We start from the raw sequence: 18,043 nt of genomic DNA, 5'->3' as shown, positions 1-18,043 counted from the left end.
TACATTTTATGGCTGGACAGTCAGTAGGGCTCCTGTCTCAATGCACTCTTTTTATTAAGCTTTAGAATAGATAGGTCATGAGAAACCATCCATTTCTCACATCTAAGGCCACAATGGAGAAAGACCGAAAACTTAGTCCAGTCCTCTATGTCTTCTGCCCTTCTATTCATTTTCCCCTATCACATCCCTATAAAGTGGATCTCTGTGGAGTTACCAGTCTTGTCAATGGAGATTAAGGGACTGGCACCATTAAATCTGGGGAGTTGTGCTGCCACGCTTAACTGGGAAGAGAGTTGCCATTAGATATGTATGATATTTGAGGACTTAAAGAGCAGAAATTTTGAGCATCTTCTCCATTGGATTTTGTAATACTGGTAAGATATTTGAAGGATAATTACAATTATAAACCATTTCCATATCTTCCATTTCATCTGGTCCATCAGATGTGAGATTGGCTTGACAGGTATTATTATATCATTTAGATCAGATTAACTGTACACAGAAAGGTTGAATGATTTGCCCAGGGTCACACTATCTATAAGGTCTTTGGATCCTGATTCAGGGGTTTTTCTATGATATCACACTACATTTTATTTCTTAACTTGCACCTGTAGAAATAGCTCAACAGAAATTGACTGTATTATTGAAACCACTTCTATTTTATTTTTGAGTTGATTAGGGAGGACAGATTTCATATAACTTTTATAGTCACAATTATATACCAACTAGATTTATGAATATGGCCTCAAAGGAGATTGAATAATAGTTCTGAAAATCATCATCCCTTTTTTAAGGAGACTATGTCACATGTAGGTTAATAAAGTTTCCAAAATTAGAAATACTTGCTTTCAAATCCTGGCTCTGGCTTAGTTTATTTTTCAAACAATCCTGCCCTCTGTGATTAGGAAATGACCTTGGCAACAGACTTTCTGAAACTAATTTACCAAATTGTGTAATACTCCTGCTCAGAACTGAAATCCAAAAATAAGAAAATTATTAAAGGGATTTCAATTCAGAATCCTGTGAGTAGGAGGAAGCAAGATGTTTTTAGTCTTTATTCCCCCAAGACCAGTGTACTTCAACTGTGTGACATTTCTCTTCCAATTAAAGTCATGTCTTATATCCAAAGGGTCTCATTTACATTTTGCTACTTTGCAAGCCCTAGCATCATCCTACCTTATTTTTGTCACAATATTACATAATGCATTATGTCTTGATGCAATTTAACGCCTCCTGCTGACTACTTAAAATTACTAAACAGAAGGTCAGGCTAGATCAGTGAACAGCTATTAAAATGCACAGGCAGAACACAAACAGTAGATAATTAGTACTTAATGCAAACCAAAGCCATGAGAAATGTGGAGAAAAAATATAAACAAGGTGTTCTCTTACTTTTTTGACTGCATCTTTCTTCCATTCATATCTATGGCTGTGGATTTAGATCCATCATTGATTTGTCTTTTTGGGATTTGTTTTCATTCTCGTGAAATATTTTATACATACAGAAGAGTGCATAGCATATATGTACAGCTTAAAAAGTAATTACAAAACGACATCTGTGAACCGCTCAGACCAAGCAGGGACTTGTCACATGCCTCTCCATAGTCAGAACAGAATCTTCCTTCACGAGACATCAACAAAAGAAATGTGACCATCTGTCCATGTTTGTCTCTATAGATTTATCTTCTTCTAGTTTAATCCCTGAGGACTTTAGTTTGATTTTGAAATTCATGCAGGTAAATTACACAGTTTTTTTCTTTTTGTGGCTGCTTCTTTCACGCAATAATATATTTGTAAGATTCATCCATGTTGATGTATATATAGTTTATATATTTCTATTGCTATATTGTACAATATCATATTCATAGTTAATAATTTTTGTATTGATTCTACCCTGAAGCACCTTAGCTCATTTCCAGTTTGGAGATATTTTATACAATGTTGCTATGAGTGCTACTGTATCAATCTCCTGGCTATGTACTATTGTTTCTTCAGAGTGTATACCTAGGGGTAAGTCATCATAAGGAGGGTATGCATATTTCCAACTTTATATGACAATGCTAAACTATTTCCAAAGTATCTGTATAATTTTTTTCTTTTTTACTCCTGAGAGTGTTCCTATTCTACTTTCCACTAACATTTAAAATTATCATATACTATAATTTTTGCCAATCTTATAAATATGTAATGGTTTTTCCATTGTGGTCTTAATGAGCATTTCCCTACTTGCTGTTGAGCTCATTACATCTTTTTTTTTTTTTTTTTTTGGTACCCATTTGGATTTCCCATTTTATGAAGAATTTATTTAAATCATGTGACCATTGTCTTTCAGTTTGGCTCTTTGTCTTTCTTGTTTGTCTTTTCTTGTGGGTTATACACTATATGTATTGTTTGAAGTAAGGACTTGAAGGTGATGAGGGAAATAGTCAAGGGATACCTAAGGGCAGAGCATTCCAGGTAATGGAAAAACTCAGTGCAAAGGTCCTATGCCAGAAGTCTGCTTGGAGTAAAATCACAAGAGGGAAATTAGTAGCAGATGAAGTCATAGAGATGATGGTGGGAGGCCCTGTATGCCCTATAGACATTGTTGGCTGGGACTTTAAATGAAATGGGGAGTGACTATAGTGTTTAAAGCAGAGGAGTGACATAACCTGACTCCTCCCTCTTTTTAAAAATTAATATCCTTTAATTTTTTGAAGAGTTTTAGGTTTATAGAGAAGTTGAGGGGATCTAATGTGCTATTGAGAGAGTCTGTTCTTCTCATCCCTGCAGCTACGGGCTCTGCAGGTTAGAGAATTTGGCCCCCAGAGGAACATGCCATTACAAGGGGCACAATGAGAACTTATTGAACTATCTGCTGTACCTGCTACCAGGACATTCTAGAGTCCTTTAAGGACCAACAGGTGAGAAGAGGAGTAATCATATTGACAGCAATAATTAAACCTGAGATTAAGGAGAGGCAGATCTGCTTTTATACAATGTGAGAAGAGAAGAGTATCTGTGGTACCCAGGGATGCCTCTTAGTTCTCCCTTGCCCCACTGTAACTATGAGTGAACACATGCAGCACCCCTGAGAATGGTGACCATGATGACCATTGACTTTCAGAAATGAAGGTTTGGTTTACACTACCAAGTTAGATACCAACACCTGCATAGGCATTACCTGGGAGTAGGAGAATTTAGAGTGCATGATAGAGGACAGAGGTGATCAGTCCCAATGGTGGCCTTGAAACCACTTACCATAATGGGGCTATATAATAATGGGGCTACCAGGGATGGGACAGTTTTGATTCTAATGGGAAACCTTGGCTTGGTGAGCTTCCATCAGTCTGCTGTGACATTCTCATAACTGTGTGATAGTCTGGTGAGTGTCCTAGTCAATTCTCCTTTCTTCTTCGTGTTCCTTCACAGATGCCAGATGTACACTGTGGTTGCAAGGCTTTCCCAGCCTGCTCCAGGTGTCTCTCTTTGCTCTTTCACAAACATGTTTCCCAGTAAGTCTCTTGCCCATTAAATCTCATTTTGGTATCTGTTTATTTGAAGACTTGAGCTGAAATAGACTGTGTTTTTTTAAAATTTTTAAAAAAGATTTTATTTATTTATTTATTTGAGAGAGAGACAGTGAGAGAGAGCATGAGTGAAGAGAAGGTCAGAGGGAGAAGCAGATTCTCCATGAAGCTGGGAGCCCGATGCGGGACTCGATCCCGGGACTCCGGGATCATGACCTGAGCCAAAGGCAGTCATCCAACCAACTGAGCCACCCAGGTGTCCCTGAAATAGACTGTTTAATATCATTCTCAATATGGTTTGTTTTGAAGTCTACCATTTTGGTGTTATTGAGGATGCTGAGAAAGGGGAACCCTCCTCCTTTGTTGGTGGGAATGCAAGCTGGTGGACCCACTCTGGAATGTTTTCCAGACTTCCTCAAAAGGTGAAAATAGACTTACTTTACAACCTAGCAATTGCATTACTGGGTATTTACCACAAAGATACAAATGTAGTGATCCAAAGGGATGCATGCATCCCAATGTTTATAGCAACAATGTCCACAATAGCCAAACTATGGAAAGAACCTAGATGTTCATCAAAAGATGAATGGATAGTTAAGAAGTGGTATTTTTACACAATGGAATACTGTGCAGCCATCAAAATTGAAATCTTTCTATTTGCAGAAATGTGAATGAAACTAGAGGGTATTATGCTAAGCAAAATAAATCAATCAGAGAAAGACAATTATCATATAATCTCACCGATATGAGGAATTTGAGAAACAAGACAGAGGGCCATAGGGAAAGGGAGAGAAAAAGGGAACAAGATGAAACCAGAGAGGGATACAAACCATAAGAGACTCTTAATCTCAGCATACAAATGTCAGGAAACAAACAGTTGCTGGAGTGGAGGAGGGTGGGAGAGATGGGGTGGCTGGGTGATGGACAGTGGGGAGGGTATATGCTATGGTGAGTACTATGAATTATGTAAGACTGATGAATCACAGATCTGTACCCCTGAGGCAATAATACATTGTATGTTAATAAAAATAAATAAAAATAATAAATAAAATAAAAATTAAAAAAAAAACAGTATTTGTCTTTTTGTGACTGGCTTAGTTCACTTAGCACAATGTCTTTAATGTTCATCCATGTTGTAGTATGTGTTGAAATCTCCTTCCTTTTTAAGACTGAATAATATTATCTGTGCATATCTGTGTATATCACATTTTGTTTATCCATTCAGCCATCCACTTAAATTGTTTTGAACTTCTGGCTATTGTGAATAATGCTTCTATGATGAATATGGATATCCAAATATCTGTTCAAGTACTTGTTTTCACTTCTTTTGGATATATGTTCAGAATTGCTAGATCGTATGGTGTCTTAATTTTCTAGGGTGGCCATAACAAAGTACCACTGACTGGATGGCTTCAACAATAGTTACTTTTCACAATCTTGGAGGCTGCAAGTCTAAAGTCAAGGTGTTGGCAGTCTTGGTTTCTTCTAAGGATTCTCTCCTTGGCCTGTAGATTGCTATTTTCTCTCTGTATCTTTCCTTTTTGCCTCTGCATGGCCAAAGTTCCTCTTCTTATAAAGTCAATGGTCATCCTAGATTAAGGCCTAACTTAATGACCTCATTTTAACTGAATTGTCCCTTTTGAAGATCCTATCTCCAAATATAGTCATACTGACATATTGACCATGAGATACTGGGAGATAAGACTTCAACATGATTTTTGAGGGAGGACAAATTCAACCCATAATAAAGTCCTCCATCTTCCTAAAATTTATATTCTTCTTACTTACAAAATTCATTCACTCCATCCCAAACACTCCTCCAAATCTTGAGCCATTCCTACAGCAACTCTAAAGTCCAGAATCTCATCTAAATACCATACACTTGAGGTGTGGGTGAGACTTGAAGTATGGTTCATCCTGAATTCCTCTCCAGTCATGGAACTGTGAAACCAGACAGCAGGTCATATACTTCCCAGATACAATGATGGGATAAGCATAGGATAGACATTCCCATTCCAAAAGGAATAAATTATAAAAGGCAGAAGAGTTAGATGATCTAAAGAGAACCAGACTTTTTTTTTTTTTTTTTTTTGGTCAAATTCAGTGACATGAAGATTTCCCCCTATATTTTCTTTTAAGTGTTTCATACTTTCAGCTCTTATGTTTAAGTCTTTGATCCACTTTGAGTTAATTTTTGTATATGATGTAAAATAAAGTAAGATTCCAACTTTATTCTTTGGTCTGTAGATAGTTCATGTCATCTGTGAAGAGGGATACTTTTTTTTTTTAATCCTTCTTTTCAATTTGGATGTCTTTCGTTTATTTTTCTTGCCTAATTGTTCTGACTAAGATGTTCAGTACTGTGTTGAGTAGTGAAAGCAGACATCTTTGTTTTGTTTCTGATCTTACAAGAAAAAATTTCAGTCTTTTACTATTGAATATGACATTGTGTGGGGTTTTTTTTTTTTTAAGATAAAGCCTTTTCATGTCTAAGTAATTTCTTTCTTCTTTTACTTTTCTGTTTTATCATGAAAAGATTTTAAATTTTCTTGCATACTTTACCTGCATTAGTTGAGATGAATAATGTGGTTTCATTTCCCTTTATTTGTTAATGTGGTTTTTGATTTTTTTTTTTTTTTTTTTTTTTTTTTTTTTTTTTTTTTTTCCAATTTGAATTTTTATGGGGTACAGGTTTTATTTCACATACCCTCCCAATGTCCATAATCCCAACCCACCCCCTTTATCAGTTTGTTTTGTGAGATTAAGAGTCACTTATGGTTTGTCTCCCTCCCAATCCCATCTTGTTTCATTTATTCTCTTCTTCTACCCACTTAAGCCTCCATGTTGCATCACCACTTCCTCATATCAGGGAGATCATTGATAGTTGTCTTTCTCTGCTTGACTTATTTCGCTAAGCATGATACGCTCTAGTTCCATCCATGTTGTTGCAAATGGCAAGATTTCATTTCTTTTGATGGCTTAGTAATTGTGTATATTACCCATTTCCTTCCATTCATCTTTGATGGAAATCTAGATGTATGGACATTGCTGCTATAAACATTGTAGGGAATTGAAAAATGTAAGTTAAAAAATTGATTACATTGTTCCCTTTATAGAACTTTAAGTTTTGAAAGATGTATTTGTAGGGAATTAATTCTTAACATCTTTGTTCCCTCTTAATAGCCATTTTTTTCTTAAATTTTTTTAAAATTGAAAAATATTTGAAATATAACAATATATAAATTTAAGTTGTACATGTTGATTTCATATATTTATAAATTGTCATATAATTGTCATTGTGTCAATAACTAGCACCTCTATCGCATCACATAATTATAATTTCCCTTTAGTTTTGGAATAATTAAGATCTAGTCTCATGACAAGTTTAGTGATTATAATACAATATAGTTGTCTATATTTACTATACTGTGCATTAAATCTCTAGGATTTATTTACAACTTATTGCAAGTTTGTACCCTTAAACAACATCTATCCCATTTTCCCACCATTCTTTGATAACTACTATTTTACTCTCTGTTTTTAGGAGGTTTTTTTGTTTGTTTGTTTATTTTTAGATTTCATATATAGGTGATACCATAAAGTATTTGTCCTTCTCTTTCTGATCTATTTCACTTAGCAAAAAGTCCTCAAGTTTCATCCGAGTTGTCACAAATGGAAGGATATCCTTTCTCATGGCTGAATAATTCTTTATCCATTCATCCATTGACAAATATTTAAGTTGTTTCCATATCTTGGCTGTTGTGAATAATGCTGCAAAGAACATGGGAGTGCAAATATCTCTTCAAAATACTGACTTCATTTCTTTTTGATATATATCCAGAAGTGGAACTGATGGGTCATAGGATAGATCTAATTTTATGTTTTTGAGAAAACTTCCCATTTTTTTCTAAGTAGCTGAACCAATTTAGGTTCCCACCAGTAGTATACAAGTGTTCTCTTTTCTCCATATCTTTTCCAAAACTTATCTTTTTTATCTTCTTGATGACAGCCATTCTAAAAGGTGTGAGGTGGTATGAGATACCTGATGATTAGTGACACTGAGCATCTTTCCATGTATGTGTTGGTCATTCAGATTTCTTCTTTGGAAAAATCATTATTTAGTTTCTCTGCCCATTTTCTTCTTTCTTTTTTTAAATTTTCAATTATTTAAAATTTTTTTCCTTTTTAAAAAAAATCTATTTACTTGACAGAGAGAGATCAAAAGTAAGAAGACAGGCAGGCGGGGGTGGGGGGAAGCAGGCAATGTGGGGCTCGATCCCAGGACCCTGGGATCATAACCTGAGCCAAAGGCAGAGGCTTAACCCACTGAGCCACCCAGGCACCCCCCTGCCCATTTTCTAAATAAAATTGCCTTTTTTTTAAAAAAAAATTATTGTTATAGAGTTATATGAGTTCTTTACATATTTTGTGTATTAATTCCTATCTGATACACAGTTTGCAATAATTTTTCCAATTCTGGAGGTTGCCTTTATGTTTTGTTAATTTTTTTTTCTGTGCAGAAACTTTTAAGTTTGATGTAATTCTATTTGATGATTTTTGCTTTTCTTGTTTTTAATAGTTTCTAATGAGAACTAAATGGTTGGTTTCATGTCCATTCCTCTGTACATAACATGTCTTTCTTTTTTGTGGCTGCTTTGAAGATTTTCTATTTATCACTAATTTTCAGAAATTTGTTTATCATCTACCCTTGTGTGTTTTTCCTTAGGCTTATTCTGAGGATAATTGGATCTGTGGATTTATGGTTTTTTATTAAACTTGGAAAATTTGGGGCCATTAGTTCTTCAAATACTTTTTATCTCTTGTGTTACTGCAATGTTAGACTGCTTCACACTCTCAGAGAGTATAGTAAAGTTCTGTTCTTTATTTCTTCGTGTACTTCATTTGGATATTTTATATTGCTTTGTCTTCAAATTTACTATCCGGAAGTCTATCTGTTATTATTTTATTATTTTCATCCTGTGTATTTTGCATATGTGTGTATTCTCTACAAGTTCATTTGGGGTCTTTTTTTTTTTCTTTTTTGTTACAATTTTATTTTATTTTTTCGGTGTTCCAAGATTCGTTATGCATTACACCCAATCCATGCAATACGTGCCCTGCTTAATACCCACCTCCAGGCTCACCCATCCCCCAAATCCCTCTCCCCCCAAAACCCTCAGTTTGTTTCCACAGCCTCTCATGCTTCATCTCCCCCTCTGATTTCCTCCAATTCATTTCCTTTTCTCCTAATGTCCTCCTTGTTATTCTGTATGCTCCACAAGTAAGTGAAACCATATGATAATTGGTTCTCTGCTTAACTTATTTCACAATAGCTACCCCTCAATACATAATGGGTTAAATGGGGTATAGTTCAGGTATCTTAGCTAACATTTTTTATATTCTATTAAAATATTGATTGCAAATCCATCAAATTTGCATATAAACTTTTTAAATTAAACTCAAAAGTAATTTATTGCTAAAATGTATGTAGAATAAAATTGGCCATAGGAACCATTTTTAAGTGCAAAATTAAGCAGCATTAAGTACTTTGACACATTGTTGTGCAACCATCACCACCATCCATTTCTAGAACTTTTTCATCTTTCCAAACACAAACTGTACCCATTAAATAGTAACTCCTCATTCTTTCTTCCCCTTTGCTCCTGGCTGCCACCATTCTGCTCTTTGTCTCTATGAACTTTTGTGTCCACACTAGGCATTTCATATGAGTGGAATCATACAATATTTGTTCTTTTGTGTGTGGCTTATTTCCCTTAGGAGAATACCTTTTTATTAAAAAAAATTACATTTATTTATTTTCAGCATAACAGTATTCATTATTTTTGCACCACACCCAGTGCTCCATGCAAACTGTGCCCTCTATAATACCCACCACCTGGTACCCCAACCTCCCACCCCCCCACCACTTCATTCCCCTCAGATTGTTTTTCAGAGTCCATAGTCTCTCATGGTTCACCTCCCCATCCAATTTCCCCCAACTCCCTTCTCCTCTCCAACTCCCCATGTCCTCCATGATATTTGTTATGCTCCACAAGTAAGTGAAACCATATGATAATTGACTCTCTCTGCTTGACTTATTTCACTCAGCATAGTCTTTTCCAGTCCCATCCATGTTGCTACAAAAGTTGGATATTCATCCTTTCTGATGGAGGCATAATACTCCATAGTGTATATGGACCACATTTTCCTTATCCATTCATCTGCTGAAGGGCAGAAAGATTCCCTTTTTTTTTTTTATATATAAACATATATTTTTATCCCCAGGGGTACAGGTCTGTGAATCACCAGGTTTACACACTTCACAGCACTCACCAAAGCACATACCCTCCCCAATGTCCATAATCCCACCCCCTTCTCCCAAATCCCCGCCGACCAGCAACCCTCAGTTTGTTTTGTGAGATTAAGAGTCACTTATGGTTTGTCTCCCTCCCATCCCATCTTGTTTCATTTATTCTTCTCCTACCCACTTAAGCCCCCATGTTGCATCACCACTTCCTCATATCAGGGAGATCATATGATAGTTGTCTTTCTCCCATTGACTTATTTCGCTAAGCATGATACGCTCTAGTTCCATCCATGTTGTCGCAAATGGCAAGATTTCATTTCTTTTGATGGCTGCATAGTATTCCATTGTGTATATAAACCACATCTTCTTGATCAATTCATCTGTTGATGGACATCTAGGTTCTTTCCATAGTTTGGCTATTGTGGATATTGCTGCTATAAACATTCGGGTGCACGTGCCCCTTCAGATGATTATGTTTGTATCTTTAGGGTAAATACCCAATAGTGCAATTGCTGGGTCATAGGGCAGTTCTATTTTCAACATTTTGAGGAACCTCCATGCTGTTTTCCAGAGTGGCTGCACCAGCTTGCATTCCCACCAACAGTGTAGGATGGTTCCCCATTCTCCGCATCCTCGCCAGCATCTGTCATTTCCTGACTTGTTGATTTTAGCCATTCTGACTGGTGTGAGGTGATATCTCATTGTGGTTTTGATTTGTATTTCCCTGATGCTGAGTGATATGGAGCACTTTTTCAAGTGTCTGTTGGCCATCTGGATGTCTTCTTTGCAGAAATGTCTGTTCATGTCCTCTGCCCATTTCTTTTTTTTTTTTTTTTTTTTTTTGAGACTGCTCCTTCGGTTTATTTTTTTTTTTTTTTTTTAATTTTTTATTTTTTATAAACATATATTTTTATCCCCAGGGGTACAGGTCTGTGAATCACCAGGTTTACACACTTCACAGCACTCACCAAATCACATACCCTCCCCAATGTCCATAATCCCACCCCCTTCTCCCAAACCCCCTCCCCCCGGCAACCCTCAGTTTGTTTTGTGAGATTAAGAGTCACTTATGGTTTGTCTCCCTCCCAATCCCATCTTGTTTCATTTATTCTTCTTCTACCCACTTAAGCCTCCATGTTGCATCACCACTTCCTCATATCAGGGAGATCATATGATAGTTGTCTTTCTCTGCTTGACTTATTTCGCTAAGCATGATACGCTCTAGTTCCATCCATGTTGTTGCAAATGGCAAGATTTCATTTCTTTTGATGGCTGCATAGTATTCCATTGTGTATATATACCACATCTTCTTGATCCATTCATCTGTTGATGGACATCTAGGTTCTTTCCATAGTTTGGCTATTGTGGACATTGCTGCTATAAACATTCGGGTGCATGTGTCCCTTTGGATCACTACATTTGTATCTTTAGGGTAAATACCCAATAGTGCAATTCCTGGGTCATAGGGCAGTTCTATTTTCAACATTTTGAGGAACCTCCATGCTGTTTTCCAGAGTGGCTGCACCAGCTTGCATTCCCACCAACAGTGTAGGAGGGTTCCCCTTTCTCCGCATCCTCGCCAGCATCTGTCATTTCCTGACTTGTTGATTTTAGCCATTCTGACTGGTGTGAGGTGATATCTCATTGTGGTTTTGATTTGTATTTCCCTGATGCCGAGTGATATGGAGCACTTTTTCATGTGTCTGTTCGCCATCTGGATGTCTTCTTTGCAGAAATGTCTGTTCATGTCTTCTGCCCATTTCTTGATTGGATTATTTGTTCTTTGGGTGTTGAGTTTGCTAAGTTCTTTATAGATTCTGGACACTAGTCCTTTATCTGATATGTCGTTTGCAAATATCTTCTCCCATTCTGTCAGTTGTCTTTTGATTTTGTTAACTGTTTCCTTTGCTGTGCAAAAGCTTTTGATCTTGATGAAATCCCAGTAGTTCATTTTTTCCCTTGCTTCCCTTGCCTTTTGCGTTGTTCCTAGGAAGATGTTGCTGCGGCAGAGGTCGAAGAGGTTGCTGCCCATGTTCTCCTCAAGGATTTTGATGGATTCCTTTCGTACATTGAGGTCCTTCATCCATTTTGAGTCTATTTTTGTGTGTGTGGTGTAAGGAAATGGTCCAATTTCATTTTTCTGCATGTGGCTGTCCAATTTTCCCCCAGCACCATTTATTGAAAAGGCTGTCTTTTTTTTCCATTGGACATTCTTTCCTGCTTTGTCGAAGATTAGTTGACCATAGATTTGAGGGTCTATTTCTGGGCTCTCTATTCTGTTCCATTGATCTATGTGTCTGTTTTTGTGCCAGTACCATGCTGTCTTGATGATGACAGCTTTGTAATAGAGCTTGAAGTCCGGAATTGTGATGCCACCCAACGTTGGCTTTCTTTTTTTTCAATATCCCTTTGGCTATTCGAGGTCTTTTCTGGTTCCATATAAATTTTAGAATTATTTGTTCCATTTCTTTGAAAAAGATGGATGGTACTTTTGATAGGAATTGCATTAAATGTGTAGATTGCTTTAGGTAGCATAGACATTTTCACAATATTTATTCTTCCAATCCAGGAGCATGGAACATTTTTCCATTTCTTTGTGTCTTCCTCAATTTCTTTCATGAGTACTTTATAGTTTTCTGAGTATAGATTCTGTGTGTCTTTGGTTAGGTTTATTCCTAGGTATCTTATGGTTTTGGATGCAATTGTAAATGGGATTGACTCCTTAATATCTCTTTCTTCTGTCTTGCTGTTGGTGTAGAGAAATGCAACTGATTTCTGTGCATTGATTTTATATCCTGACACTTTACTGAATTCCTGTATAAGTTCTAGCAGTTTTGGAGTGGAGTCTTTTGGGTTTTCCACATATAGTATCATATCATCTGCGAAGAGTGATAATTTGACTTCTTCTTTGCCGATTTGGATGCCTTTAATTTCCTTTTGTTGTCTGATTGCTGAGGCTAGGACCTCTAGTACGATGTTGAATAGCAGTGGTGATAATGGACATCCCTGCCGTGTTCCTGACCTTAGCGGAAAAGCTTTCAGTTTTTCTCCATTGAGAATGATATTTGCGGTGGGTTTTTTCATAGATGGCTTTGATGATATTGAGGTATGTGCCCTCTATCCCTACACTTTGAAGAGTTTTGATCAGGAAGGGATGTTGTACTTTGTCAAATGCTTTTTCAGCATCTATTGAGAGTATCATATGGTTCTTGTTCTTTCTTTTATTGATGTGTTGTATCACATTGACTGATTTGCGGATGTTGAACCAACCTTGCAGCCCTGGAATAAATCCCACTTGGTCGTGGTGAATAATCTTTTTAATGTACTGTTGAATCCTATTGGCTAGTATTTTGTTGAGTATTTTCGCATCTGTGTTCATCAAGGATATCGGTCTATAGCTCTCTTTTTTGGTGGGATCCTTGTCTGGTTTTGGGATCAAGGTGATGCTGGCCTCATAAAATGAGTTTGGAAGTTTTCCTTCCATTTCTATTTTTTGGAACAGTTTCAGGAGAATAGGAATTAGTTCTTCTTTAAATGTTTGGTAGAATTCCCCCGGGAAGCCGTCTGGCCCTGGGCTTTTGTTTGTTTGGAGATTTTTAATGACTGTTTCAATCTCCTTACTGGTTATGGGTCTGTTCAGGCTTTCTATTTCTTCCTGGTTCAGTTGTGGTAGTTTATATGTTTCTAGGAATGCATCCATTTCTTCCAGATTGTCAAATTTATTGCCGTAGAGTTGCTCATAGTATGTTCTTATAATAGTTTGTATTTCTTTGGTGTTAGTTGTGATCTCTCCTCTTTCATTCATGATTTTATTTATTTGGGTCCTTTCTCTTTTCTTTTTGATAAGTCGGGCCAGGGGTTTATCAATTTTATTAATTCTTTCAAAGAACCAGCTCCTAGTTTCGTTGATTTGTTCTATTGTTTTTTTTGGTTTCTATTTCATTGATTTCTGCTCTGATCTTTATGATTTCTCTTCTCCTGCTGGGCTTAGGGTTTCTTTCTTGTTCTTTCTCCAGCTCCTTTAGGTGTAGGGTTAGGTTGTGTACCTGAGACCTTTCTTGTTTCTTGAGAAAGGCTTGTACCGCTATATATTTCCTCTCAGGACTGCCTTTGTTGTGTCCCACAGATTTTGAACCGTTGTATTTTCATTATCATTTGTTTCCATGATTTTTTTCAATTCTTCTTTAATTTCCCGGTTGACCCATTCATTCTTTAGAAGGATACTGTTTAGTCTCCATGTATTTGGGTTCTTTCCAAACTTCCTTTTGTGGTTGAGTTCTAGCTTTAGAGCATTGTGGTCTGAAAATATGCAGGGAATGATCCCAATCTTTTGATACCGGTTGAGTCCTGATTTAGGACCGAGGATGTGATCTATTCTGGAGAATGTTCCATGTGCACTAGAGAAGAATGTGTATTCTGTTGCTTTGGGATGAAATATTCTGAATATATCTGTGATGTCCATCTGGTCCAGTGTGTCATTTAAGGCCTTTATTTCCTTGCTGATCTTTTGCTTGGATGACCTCTCCATTTCAGTGAGGGGAGTGTTAAAGTCCCCTACTATCATTGTATTATTGTTGATGTGTTTTCTTTGATTTTGTTATTAATTGGTTTATATAGTTGGCTGCTCCCACATTGGGGCATAGATATTTAAAATTGTTAAATCTTCTTGTTGGACAGACCCTTTGAGTATGATATAGTGTCCTTCCTCATCTCTTATTATAGTCTTTGGCTTAAAATCTAATTGATCTGATATAAGGATTGCCACTCCTGCTTTCTTCTGATGTCCATTAGCATGGTAAATTCTTTTCCACCCCCTCACTTTAAATCTGGAGGTGTCTTCGGGCTTAAAATGTGTTTCTTGGAGGCAACATATAGATGGGTTTTGTTTTTTTATCCATTCTGATACCCTGTGTCTTTTGACAGGGGCATTTAGCCCATTCACATTCAGGGTAACTATTGTGAGATATGAATTTAGTGCCATTGTATTGCCTGTAAGGTGACTGTTACTGTATATGGTCTCTGTTCCTTTCTGATCTACCACTTGTAGGCTCTCTCTTTGCTTAGAGGACCCCTTTCAATATTTCCTGTAGAGCTGGTTTGGTATTTGCAAATTCTTTCAGTTGTTGTTTGTCCTGGAAGCTTTTAATCTCTCCTTCTATTTTCAATGATAGCCTAGCTGGATATAGTATTCTTGGCTGCATGTTTTTCTCATTTAGTGCTCTGAAAATATCATGCCAGCTCTTTCTGGCCTGCCAGGTCTCTGTGGATAAGTCAGCTGCCAATCTAATATTTTTACCATTGTATGTTACAGACTTCTTTTCCCGGGCTATTTTCAGGATTTTCTCTTTGTCATTGAGACTTGTAAATTTTACTATTAGGTGACGGGGTGTGGGCCTATTCTTATTGATTTTGAGGGGCATTCTCTGAACCTCCTGAATTTTGATGCTCGTTCCCTTTGCCATATTGGGGAAATTCTCCCCAATAATTCTCTCCAGTATACCTTCTGCTCCCCTCTCACTTTCTTCTTCTTCTGGAATCCCAATTATTCTAATGTTGTTTCGTCTTATGGTGTCACTTATCTCTCGAATTCTCCCCTCGTGGTCCAGTAGCTGTTTGTCCCTCTTTTGCTCAGCTTCTTTATTCTCTGTCATTTGGTCTTCTATATCACTAATTCTTTCTTCTGCCTCATTTATCCTAGCAGTTAGAGCCTCCATTTTTGATTGCACCTCATTAATAGCTTTTTTGATTTCACCTTGGTTAGATTTTAGTTCTTTTATTTCTCCAGAAAGGGCTTTTATATCTCTCGAGAGGGTTTCTCTAATATCTTCCATGCCTTTTTCGAGCCCGGCTAGAACCTTGAGAATTGTCATTCTGAACTCTAGATCTGACATATTACCAATGTCTGTATTGATTAGGTCCCTAGCCTTCGGTACTGCCTCTTGTTCTTTTTTTTGTGTTGAATTTTTCCGTCTTGTCATTTTGTCCAGATAAGAGTAAATGAAGGGGCAAGTAAAATACTAAAAGGGTGGCAACAACCCCAGGAAAATATGCTTTAACCAAATTAGAAGAGATCCAAAATCGTGAGTGGGGAGAAAGGGGATAAAAAGAGGTTCAAAAAGGAAGAAAGAAAAAAAAAAACAAAAATAAAAGAAAAAGAAAAGAAAAGAAAAGAAAAGAATTTTTAAAAAAAGAAAACACCTAAGAAAAATGTAAAAAAATATATATATATATTAGATAAACTAGTAAAAAATCGTTAAAAAAGAAAAAGGTAACAGTTAAAAAAAAAAATTTTACCCGAAGGCGAGAAAAAAAAAAAATGAAAAAGAAAAAATTAAATTAACTGCAAGACTAGAAAAAATCACAGGAAAAAAGCCATGAGTTCTGTGCTTGGCTTTCTCCTCCTCTGGAATTCTGCTGCTCTCCTTGGTATTGAATCCGCACTCCTTGGTAGGTGAACTTGGTCTCGGCTGGATTTCTTGTTGATCTTCTGGGGGAGGGGCCTGTTGTAGTGATTCTCAAGTGTCTTTGCCCCAGGCGGAATTACACCGCCCTTACCCGGGGCTGGGGTGAGTAATCCGCTCGGGTTTGCTTTCAGGAGCTTTTGTTCCCTGAGCGCTTTCCGTAGAGTTCCAGAGGACGGGAATACAAATGGCGGCCTCCTGGTCTCCGGCCGGGAGGAGCCGAGAGCCCAGGGCCCCACTCCTCAGTGCGCCCTCAGAGAACAGCGCCCAGTTACTCCCGTCTGCCTGACCTCCGGCCACGCTCCGAGCTCACCGAGCCTGCGACGGGTTCAAGGTAACACGGAGCTGCGAGCTTACTGTCAGCTCTGTCTCTGTAGCCGGCTTTCCCGTTCCAATACCCGCAAGCTCTGCGACACTCAGACACCCCCGATCCTTCTGTGACCCTGCGGGACCTGAGGCCACGCTGACCCCGCGTGGGCTTCGCCCCGGTTTAGCCTCTGGAGCGATGTCCCTCAGCGGAACAGACTTTTAAAAGTCCTGATTTTGTGCGCGGTTGCTCCGCCGCTTGCCGGGAGCCGGCCCCTCCCCCCGGGGTCTATCTTCCCGTCGCTTTGGATTCACTTCTCCGCCGGTCCTACCTTTCAGAAAGTGGTTGTTTTTCTGTTTCCAGAATTGCTGTTCTTCTTCTCTTCGATCTGCCGATGGATTTTCAGGTGTTTGCAATCTTTAGATAAGCTATCTAGCTGATCTCCGGCTAGCTGAAGCAGTCTCAGCTTGCTACTTCTCCGCCATCTTGACTCCTCCCTCTGCCCATTTCTTGATTGGATTATTTGTTCTTTGGGTGTTGAGTTTGCTAAGTTATTTATAGATTCTGGACACTAGTCCTTTATCTGATATGTTCTTTGCAAATATCTTCTCCCATTCTCTCAGTTGTCTTTTGATTTTGTTAACTGTTTCCTTTGCTGTGCAAAAGCTTTTGATCTTGATGAAATCCCAATAGTTCGTTTTTGCCCTTGCTTCCTTTGCCTTTGATGTTGTTCCTAGGAAGATGTTACTGCGACTGAGGTCGAAGAGGTTGCTGCCTGTGTTCTCCTCAAGGATTTTGATGGATTCCTTTCGCACATTGAGGTCCTTGATCCATTTTGAGTCTATTTTTGTGTGTGGTGTAAGGAAATGGTCCAATTTCATTTTTCTGCATGTGGCTGTCCAATTTTCCCAGCACCATTATTGAAGAGGCTGTCCTTTTTCCATTGGACATTCTTTCCTGCTTTGTCAAAGATGAGTTGACTGTAGAGTTGAGGGTCTATTTCTGGGCTCTCTATTCTGTTCCATTGATCTATGTGTCTGTTTTTGTGCCAGTACCATGCTGTCTTGATGATGACAGCTTTGTAATAGAGCTTGAAGTCCGGAATTGTGATGCCACCAACGTTGGCTTTCTTTTTCAATATCCCTTTGGCTATTCGAGGCCTTTTCTGGTTCCATATAAATTTTAGAATTATTTGTTCCATTTCTTTGAAAAAGATGGATGGTACTTTGATAGGAATTGCATTAAATGTGTAGATTGCTTTAGGTAGCATAGACATTTTCACAATATTTATTCTTCCAATCCAGGAGCATGGAACATTTTTCCATTTATTTGTGTCTTTCTCAATTTCTTTCATGAGTACTTTATCGTTTTCTGAGTATAGATTCTGTGCCTCTTTGGTTAGGTTTATGCCTAGGTATCTTATGGTTTTGGGTGCAATTGTAAATGGGATTGACTCCTT

This window comes from Mustela putorius, unplaced genomic scaffold (assembly GCF_011764305.1).
Source record: "Mustela putorius furo isolate JIRA1106 unplaced genomic scaffold, ASM1176430v1.1 tig00003937_pilon_pilon_pilon, whole genome shotgun sequence".
NCBI lineage: Eukaryota > Metazoa > Chordata > Mammalia > Carnivora > Mustelidae > Mustela > Mustela putorius.
Note: the sequence above shows the minus strand (reverse complement) of the source record.